Genomic DNA, 10,448 nt, shown 5'->3' with positions numbered 1-10,448 from the left:
GTTACATAACTGGCAACAGGATTTGCACTTTGCAAATGTTGTTTCAGTAAATCAGACTGAGCTTAGACAACATGGCCATTTAACAGGACGCGCTGCTGATCTCTGATTTTGGGGAGGGGGATTTGGGAAGGCAATGCAAGGAAGAACCCGCAGCCCAGAGCAGCAGGGAACAAAGAGTGAGAAAATCCGAAGACGGCTACAAAACTCCACGATACCCTAGTTATTTGTAAACAGGGGCTGTTTTCATTACACTTTTAAAGACCGGTCGGATTAAGGAAGCATTAGGGGAGCTCAGCGCGGGTCGGCTCCATGTCCTCCCTCCTCTGAGAGCCTGCTGCTGGTGGTGCCCATTAGCGCTAATGCAAGCGCATTAGCACATTGAAAGGATTCCTGTGTTACCACGTCCCTGATGACTTCATTTCTTCTTCCTCCTTTAAACACCAGCAGAAGTAGGGGGTTGAAAGCCTGGAGGAGGAAAGCAAATAGCTGCGAGTAGTGGCGGGGTGAGTCTGGGCCACCAGGCCTCGTCTGGGCCACCAGGCCTCGTCTCCTGCCTGGACACCCTCCCAGTTTGGGATTGCGGGCTTACAATATCTTCTGGGCCCAAGGAGGCATAAGAAAGGCTTAGACTTGTTAGAGCACAACAGATGGAGGCCACAAGGATGCAGCTCTGCTGTGGGGCCAGGCTGAGAGAGGTGGAAAAGAGAAGGCCCCAGGGAGAGCTGCCAGGGCCTGCAGGGGGGGCAGGAAAGCTGGGGAGGGACTCTTGGTCAGGGCTGGGGGGCCAGGACGAGGGGCAGAGGCTGGAGCCTGGCAGGGGGAGGCTTCGGGAAGAAATTGGGAAGAAATTCTGCCCTCTGAGGGCGCTGAGGGCCTGGGCCAGGCTGCCCAGAGGAGCTGGGGGTGCCCCAGCCCTGGCAGCGCCCAAGGCCAGGCTGGGGGGGACTGAGGCCAGCCTGGTGTAATGGGAGGTGTCCCTAATCACGGCATGTTGGAATTAAGTGGGTTTTAAGGTCCATTCCAGCCCACGCCATTCAGGGCTTTTGTGATTCTGTCATTCTGTGATTATACACAGGTGACCTCGGGTGCTGTCCCACCACCAAGGCTCCTCATGGGCCTGTGGATGAGCAACCAGCACTGGAAACATCCCTTGGAGGTACACACCCAACAGGCAGTGCTTGCAGAAGGGAAACATCGTGTTTTAAATCAGTTTTAGAAGTTCCTGTGAGATCATGGATTTGTTCATATGGGATCCAGCTGCACTGAGGCTGGGATTCACCTTCTGCATACGCCTTACTTCTAAGCAGCCCCTTTGCCAGTTTCTGGTCTGAGTTTCTCCTGTCAAGCAAAGGCACTGTCACATCATGACACCTCTGTCATTGACACTGCTACAGAAGTGGACACACAGGGACAAAGCTTCAGTTCGGGTATTTCTGGCAAGCAGGGTTCCAGGTTCATTTTGTCCCCAGAGCCTTGGGCTGCACCCTGCAAATAGCCACCAAAACACCTGAGCAGTGCAAGAAGATGTTCCAGTGGTGTAATAAGTCTGGCCCAGTTGTGCTCACGTCCTCAAGATGCAGCCTGAACTCCAGGATGGGTCATTGTCCCTCCAGGGATAGGGGATGGGCTTTGTCCCCTCCTTTTCCAGAAGAATTGTCCTGGAAGACCTCTGAAGATCTCCCACACCATCCAAAATATACGTGCTTCCCGTAGAAGAGGCTAGGGTAGATTTAGGTCAAAAATTGCTATGTATAGAGCAGAGAAACATCTCCTGAGCCATCTGCCATGCACCAAAGCCAAACTCTGCTTAGAGCCTGCTGAGGCTTTTAAAAAAAAAAAAAAAGCAGGTTGACTGGCTTTCATTCAGAGCATTCAAACCACTTCTGCTCTTTATAAGGCTGTTTAAACATGGCTCCACTAAGCTGCTGTCCATCATAAATAAGCTCTTGGTTCTTGCTGTCAAGAAGAAAATTAACCCTGCTTCTACCTCTTTTCTGCACAAAGGCTGTGTCCACTCCTAGACTGGAGTCCTCACGTTTAGCAGCTCTACCAGGTGAGTGAGCACATCTCCCAGCCTCTGCTGCGCTTCCAACAGGGTCTGGCAGGAAAACCTTTGCAAAAGATGCACATTTTATTTAATTGGTTTTGTTAATCTCCATGCAGGGACTGTTTTCTGTCCTTTGTTTATCCCTTTGTTTGGTTATTACGCATTGGTGCAAAATCCCTCTTTCTGCAGCTCTTCCTCTGGGAACAACACGCTTCCACTTTCTCCATGCCTCATCGATATCCCATCTGAATCTCAGCTGAGGTTCTTCTTATTGCTCATCTTGCTTTCCCATGGCCAGAAGCATCATCACCACCCAAATCCCTCTTGCAAATTACCAACACTGCAGGCTTCAGAATAAAATCTTCCCCATTAAAGAGAGGATAATCATTTCCCTCCCTGAGTGAGATGCAGCAAATTTATTGGCCTGACTCAGCCAGCAAGTTTATGCGAAGGAAGTAAGGTCAAGACTGAGTTTATAAACCCTGTCAATATTCCTGCTCTAGGAGGTTTTCTTCTCTCTGACAAAGTAGTTCAGCAAGGCTGGTTCCTTGCTTGATGCCTTTAATAAAACCAGAAGGACGCAGATGTCTTGAGATAATTCACTCTTCAGCACTGAATTGGAAAGTGATCCACACCGTGGAAATGTCTGTGTGTTGTCGTGGCTGGTGCCAGAAAATTGCTCCATTCTCCCCAGCACACAGTCAGACAGAACCCCAGACCTGGACAAAAATTATTTCCTTTCTCTTCTGCAGTTCTGTATGTCTGTAGTTTTTCCTGTCCAGAAACATTTTCGAAAATTTGTCAGGCAGCCAAATGATCTTGTTCTGCTTTTGATTTAGAGAGGACAATAAGCTGTTCTGGTTTGGGACTTTTTTTGTATTTTTTTATTTATTTTTTTTGTTATAACATACTTAAATTAAAACCCCCAAAAGCAGTTCCAAAAGGGAAAATAAGCCTGTTCTATTTCAGCTTTGTAAGAAGATTCCACTCTGGGGACTTTTCCTGAAACAGCGATTTGCTGAAACTAAACATATCTGTAAAGCGTTGCTCATTGAATGAGCCCAAATTCCCCTAAAGGCACAAGATCCTTATGAACATTGCTGATTAGCTCTTTCAAATTGCTGTATTTAGATGTAGTTTGCATTATCATGGAAATAATAATTGGAATGTTTCCTACCAGAGATGCAAAGGTCCAGCGGGTCACCTTGTCCCCATCTCCACCTTTTGGGACCTCGTCCTCCTGCACAGAGGCAATGTGGGGACATTTGCATTCTGCAGTCTCTTGGTCACCTCCAAGTGGACAAACTTACAGAATAGCTTTTTCCCAACTGGAAGGTGTCTTATAGAGGATATCTTTACTCTGGCCAGGACTTTGGCAGGGCAAAGACCTTTTCTAAAGCTACCTGGCCTTGAACAGGTCAGCGGGATTCATCCCAGGTGGACAGCCACAGAGGGTTTTTCTGGCTCAATGATACCCTAAGATAGATGTTTTGTAGGGGCTCTGCGGGTTTTTATTTCCAAGCCAAGCTGAAGCCCAAAGAGAGGAGCCCCATCCTCTTCCCGTTCCACCCCAGGATTGCCCAGGGACCTGCACCACAGAGCTGTGGCTGAAAGCACCCACTGGGAACAAAAGCAATTTCTGGCCAAATCGGGTCCTGCAACCAAACCACCCCCTGCGCTGCACCAGGGACAGGGTGAGCAGCACGGTGAGGATGTTCTTGGCGAGATTTTCCAATGCCAGAATCCGTAGCTCACCATTAGCTCAAGCTGACTGTGAAACCTCACCTGGAAAGAAAGGGCTTGTTGCAAGAGTAATCACGAAGAGAGAGAGGATGCCCCATCCCTGGAGGTGTGCAAGGCCAGGTTGGACAAGATCTTTGGCAACCTGATCTGGTGGGTGGCATTCCTGCCATGGCATGGGATTGGAACTGGATGATCTTTAAGGTCCCTTCCAACCCAAGACATTTTATGGTTCTATTATTCTGTGACTGTCTTTAGGCCAGGCTCTCAGCTTTAGTCCTGGTTTATGAGACCCACCACCATGGACATCTTCACTGCTTTTGCTCCCAGGCCACTTAGGAGCACGCTTCTTCCTATTTATAGACATCCCACAACAGCTTGTGGGGAAATAAACACCTGACACATCCCAGCTTCTGATGTTTGCTAATGATACCCTGGCAGCTCGGTGCCAAACAGCTCCGCCAAGGAGAAGCACACCTCTCTCCAGATGGCGAGAGCTGCTGTCAGCTCAGCTCGGGAAATCGCAGCTGAAATGAAGATGCAAACTGGCGTGCGGCAAGGTAGGCATCAGAATTATTTGTGATCTGTGAGGTCTGTCACTACCTATGAGCAGCAGCCCGGTGATTACCTGTCATAAACCGGCCCCTGCTGAACTTAATTGCTAACCTGATCTAACATGTTTTGAACAAGGCTGCTGGCAGGAACAAGGAGACAGGCGGGCGTGCAGAAGTGCCAGCAAGCTCTCCAGGATGAGGGGACATCAGGTTGCTGAGGACTGCAGAAGGCTCCATGGAAGATGTCATTTCCAGGTCCTGGGCAAACGCAGGGCTTGAGCCCGTGCTGGTGGCTTTCAGGTTGGTGCAAGCTCTGCAGGAATATTTCAAACCCTTGGAATATTTCTTCTTGCCTTTTTCCATCCAGAAAGGCTGAGAAGAAGAAATGAGGCAAAGCTTGCTTCTACTTTTACTCTGGGATATCTCTATCATGTTTAATATATACCTGGGACACTGGGTGAAGCACAGAGCTCTGATTTCCCAGCATGATCCCAGGGATGGCCTGTGACGTTCAAGAAAATCCTAAGCCCTTCTGACCACCTAATGTGCTGTGCTACCACTTTCTGCCTTCTCCTGCAGGTGCTTGATTCCATACCCAGTCCAAACCTTTGGCATTAATGCACTGCTGTGAACGCTCCTGGAGGACTTGGAAATTTGAAAGAAATTGCAAGTGCAATGAAAATGATGTGGGATAAGGTTGCAGTGATGGGGTAAGGTGGGCCGAGACACTTTCTTACCTCCTGCCCCAGACAAGTGCTTGCAGAGGAGAGGACACCCATGGGGAGGAGCAGAGCTCCAGCCAGGGAGCTCAGCACACATCTGAGATGCGACTGTGCTCTGTGTGTAGAACACAATCAACGTCCATCATTTCAGCCTTGCTGGATAGCTCTGTATTTAAAAGAACAGGATGAAAAAAAGACCAAGTCTTTTATTTATTTACTTATTTTGCTACCATTGCGATCTCCCTGCAGGAGTTCAAGCCATATGCAGAGCCCATCGTGCGGCCGCGGGCTTGCAGGAGGGAAGGCGCAGGAGGCTTGCAGCCCAGAAGGACTCACAGAAAGTGTCAGCCAGCTCCAATCCCTCTCTTTTAAGAGAGAATAGGTACTTTTCTGGCTGCAGAGCAGCTCCCTGATATGGTGACTCACCAGCCCTTATGTTACACTTCTTATTTACACCCCCCGGTGCTAACGTTGTCACACTTAACAGCTCACAAGGTACTATTTCATCTCCTAAATATACACCCCCATTGTGCTGCCTGAACTCCCTTCGTTATATCACGGGCTGACTGCGGGCATCAATCACGGCTCTGATAAACAGAAACTGCCCTAATATCATTGCCCAGGCTGCGAGCAGCCAGATCGCAGCTGCGCTGGAGCCAGATGGAAGAGGGAGCGTGGAATAGACTTGTTCTCTGTTAAATATACGTGACATTTAATTATGATTGCAATAGTTTGTCTCTCATCTAGGGTAACTGGAGACTGGATTCTGCAAATAACAGGAAAAACCTCGATAATACAAGCCCTGCTGCTTTCCAGGCCCTGCCTGGTGCATTCTGCAGCATGCTGTGTTCCCAGGGGATTTATCATCTCAGGTGCTGCATCATGCAAAATCAGGGAGCTGCAGGGTTTAGCCCCACCAGGATGAGCTGCCATGGACCAGAGAGGACCATGGACCTGTGCTAGAGTTACTTCTGCTGTTGCAGTGCTGGAGAGGTGTTGTGCACATACTGGATGGAAAAGCAGCACTGGTTGCAGGGACGATGTCCCAGATGGACAAAGGTGGCATCTGCAGCCAGATGGAGGCAGGTTTGGTCAGCGGTGGGAGCTCTGCTCCTGCATCCTTGAACCCAGCTGCTGTCAGGACTTCAGGAGACATCATGGGTTGGGATTCCTACGAGGGGGGGTTCAGAAGAGACCAAGGAAGTGTCTGCACTGTGGTTTTTGCAGAAAAGTGAGGGAAAATATAGAAGAAACCCCAAAGTCTGTTCTCCAGAAACTCAGCCATGCCCACCAGCTCCCAGGTCAAGCTGAGACAGGCTGGAAAAGCACTGGTGCTGGGAAAATGCATCACGCAGCTAGAAGTCTTGCTGGCAGGTTTATATTTTGTACCGATATTCTTTGTTAAATCAAGGTCTTTTGTGCCAGGTGAAAAGCATGCATATCAGCAAACAGAAGCCCACTTAATACCAGCCTTTGAGGAACGGATGAGCCTGCATCCAGCCCTTAAATTCCGATAATGATCTCCTCCCTGAAGCCCTGCTTTCAAAAAAAAATCCTAAAGCTCTTTTCTCCAACAGTGTGGAGCTTTCAGGCAGCAAATGATGGCTTTATGGGTGGAGGGGACATAAATAGGACCGATTTGTTTCGTGCCTGGGGGTTTATTTCTTTTCTGCCAAACAAGCATCAGGGAAGCACCGCAAGCAAGCGCAGCTTTCCTGCATGTGGGCTGCTTCCCTTCCCACCTGCCTTTGTTAGGAACAGCTGCACCTCATAAATACTAACAGCCCAGTCCACTTTTGGGGCAGGGACGACATGGTGTTTATGGGAAAATGGAGACAGAAAGGATTTCCTGAAGGCACAAGGCAGTGCCCTGCAGAGATGTCCTGGAGGAGCTATTTTTGAGCAGGAGACCATTAAAACCAGCCTGTTCCCACAAATGTCCATGCCCTGGGTAGGGACATGAATATCAGATGAATTTCCTCTGTTTCTGGGGTAGCAGGACTGCGGATGAGGAGGGGACAGGAGGGTTGCTTGCCACCCATGAGCACAACACCTTGAAAGGCTGGGACTTTGCAAAGGAGCTGCTAAAACTGAGCGTGGTGGGGAGCAACTGAGGCTGCCCGTGCTGAATCCCCATCTCAACGAGGAAAAGCTTCCACCAGCACCTGAGCAGCGCGTGCCGGCGGATCCGAACAATACCCGAAGTCAGAAATAAAAGGGCTGAATAATTTAGCGCGCTCCGGAACATGGGAATGGCACAGCGCATCGCCAGAAATAGGAAATCGCCGCTAATAAAGGCAAGCGACGGTGGAAAATTCATTAAACATGTCTCAGATGAGAACATTTTGCCACTCAGGGGGAAAAAAAAAAAAATTAAACTAGAAACGAGGGAAAATTTGTTCTACAGATTTCTTTTTTTTGATAGGAACTACATAAAAAGCTGAAGCAACATTTGATTAAAGATTGGGAGGGAAAAAAAAAAAAAGATGTAAAAATGAGAACAGCCTGCAACCTTAATTTCAATTTTCTGAGGCCAAGATCCATCCATTTGGGTCTTGCCTGCGTAAACAAGTTTGGGATGGGTGGTTTTTGGGGTGGAAAGGGTTCCTGGCCCTGAAGGCAGCTGCCATGTGGGGCTTGTTGCTTGCAGGCTGGGCACCCTGCGGGGACCCTTCCCCACTCCATCTCGCACCCTCGCCTTGCCCCCGTTACCTGCACATCCCAAAGTGCTCTTCCACCTCATTTATTAAGACCAAGCCCCTCGTGGTGCAGCACCTTGGGCTGATAAACCCAACGTCAGGCAGCGCCACGAGCCCCACCAGCGCTCCCGCTGCCATGCAGCACTGCCGGGATTTGGGGCAGCCAAATTTTGTAGTATCATTTAGTAGGGACTAAAGATTTACATTTTTAGAGGCAATGAGGTTTATTGGTGGAAACCCAGGAGCTACTGGTGCTTGTGACTGATGACCAAGGTCAGTGCTGGTGGTATATGTGAGGGACCTGCTCCTCCTTCTCCCTGGTGGCAAAGCCTTTCAAGAAGCCACCCAAAACCTCCCTCATCCAGCAGCCCCCTGCACCCCAGTGCCACCCCAGAAGGGAATTGTGCTGGTAAAATCCCCGTGTTTTTGTCTGTCTCTCCCCCAGGAGAGGTTCCTTCTCCCAGTGGGACCAGCTAAACCTTTCTCACTCCCCAGCTGCCCCGAGGGACCCCAGGTCCCTCACCCTGGGCACAGCAAATCCCAAATGAAGTCTAAGGGAATTCAAGGCACAGCAGCAATTCCCCCGAGACTTTTCGCAGTAGGAATATGAATTTTAAATGGAAAAAAAAAATAAAAATAAAAAATAAAAAAATAAATAAATAAGAGAGAGAATTTAAAACACTGCAGCCCCCACCCCTGGTTGCTCCCAGAGGTCCTTCCCCAGCCTCACCCCGTGCAAACCAAACCCCAGAAGGGGCTGAAATCTCCTGCTGGCATCTCACGAGGGGACAGCTTGCACAATTTGTCCCTGGATCTGGTGGCGGATGGTGAGGGCACCCATCTGCTTGCTTTGCAGAGAAGGATGGGTTTGAAACCAGGACTGCCTGACAGGGTGACAGCGCTGACAGCCGTCCCTTGCTTCCAACCTGCTCGCTCGTGCCCTGATGCTAACGCAGCGTATGGTCCCCATCCATCTCTCCAACAGCCCCAGACCCAGCTGGCTGCCTCGCCAGCCCCTCTCCATCTGTGAGCAGCCTCGGTGGGCTCCGGGTGGTGGGGTCAGATCCAGCCCCTTCCTCCCACACTCATTTTTCAGCCACACGCTGCTGCTCTGGGATGGCACAGCCCCAAAATAATGACAGATCTTTGCTGGGACACGGCTCCATCCCTGCAAGAGTTATTTTTGGCTTTTATTCCCCAGAGGATGACCCTGATAGAAGATATCCACCCATAATAACCCCCCCCCCGGTGCTTCGGTCCTGAGAGGGGTCCCAGGTTTAACTGCAGAGGTGGTGCTTGTGCAGAGATGCTCTGCTGGCAGGATTCGGATAAAAAGATGCCTCTGAGAAATTGGTTTCCGAGGCAGGGCCTCACAACCCCTTTTTCATGAATTATTTCCCCATTTGGATGTGCCTCTTTTTGTCAGTAGCTCACCAAACTCTCCTGTAAGCTCCATCCCATTGGGGACACCCCAGCACCAAGGGGCACGAAGCAATAGCAGGACCCTCACCACCTGCATGGGTGCTTCTCTGTTCCATCATCAACTTTTCCTCCGTGTTTGCAAAACGCCGCTGATTTCTTCTGACGTTTAAGAAAATAAATAAAGAAACCAGACAAAAAAGCTTCTGTTGTGTGCAAGAATCGTGATTACAAGGGACTCCCTGTGACCAAAATATGCATGAATAATCCTAAAGGTTTGCTGGCAGCCTTTTAGAGAAAGAAACGGTACAACTAGACCAGGTAAATGCAAAAAAAAATGGAGTAATATCACCAAAAGGCAGGAAAATGGGTCCCCTGGGAGCAATATATTCTGCTTTTGTGGTGGGAGGACAGAGGAGTTCATCTCAGCTGTGGCCGTGAACTTCCAGGAGGTTGTGGTTTGTGGAAGGGGACAAGTGGGAGGTTTAATTGGCTGCAGATTTATTATTTGGGCTGACCTGAGGGAAAATGAGACTTTCCACCCCTCGGGAAATCCCGACACCCACCTTCATCCCTGATGGAGATGCCAAAATAGCGGAACTCTCCATGAAAGAGGAGGGCAAAGAGAAAATATTAAGCAATATCAGAAAGTTTGTTGTTTGCTTCTCCAGTCCAGGACGAAGTGCATCTGCCTGCTCCAGCAAGTCACAGGAATGGAAACTCAGGGGTTTTACAACTATTTTGGGCTTGTCTCTGCTTTCAGAGACAAGTCCCACATCCTTCTGGTGCTGGGGGTCCCAAACCTGGATGCAGGACTCCAGGTGGGGCCTCACGAGGGCAAATTTTGTCCACCAAAGACACCCTAAATAGGTCGCATCCCCCGTGGAGCATCATTAATGTGCACAAGGAACCCAGCTCGAAAGCAGCCCCCTCCTGGCCCCATCCCATCCCATCCCATCCCATCCCCATCCCATCCCTCTGTTGTGTCCCCAGATTTGGGGACACCCCTTCCCCTCCTCCAGTATCCCAGGGCCCCCTCTCTCCACCCCACCTCCTGGTGGAGCATCTCACCTTTTTGAACTTTTTTTTTTGAGGAAAACTGATCTCATGATACATTGATAAGGGGACTGAAGGAATTGAGGGCTTCTCTCAGCTCTGCTGCTGGCAGTGGTGGAGCAGGGAGAGCTCTCCTGTGCCTCCTGGTATTGGGGCAGCTCCACTTCCAGCCCTCTGCAGATGGCAATGACTCAAAAACCATCCAATCTAA

This window comes from Anas platyrhynchos, chromosome 1, assembly GCF_047663525.1.
Source record: "Anas platyrhynchos isolate ZD024472 breed Pekin duck chromosome 1, IASCAAS_PekinDuck_T2T, whole genome shotgun sequence".
Classification (NCBI taxonomy): domain Eukaryota; kingdom Metazoa; phylum Chordata; class Aves; order Anseriformes; family Anatidae; genus Anas; species Anas platyrhynchos.
Note: the sequence above shows the minus strand (reverse complement) of the source record.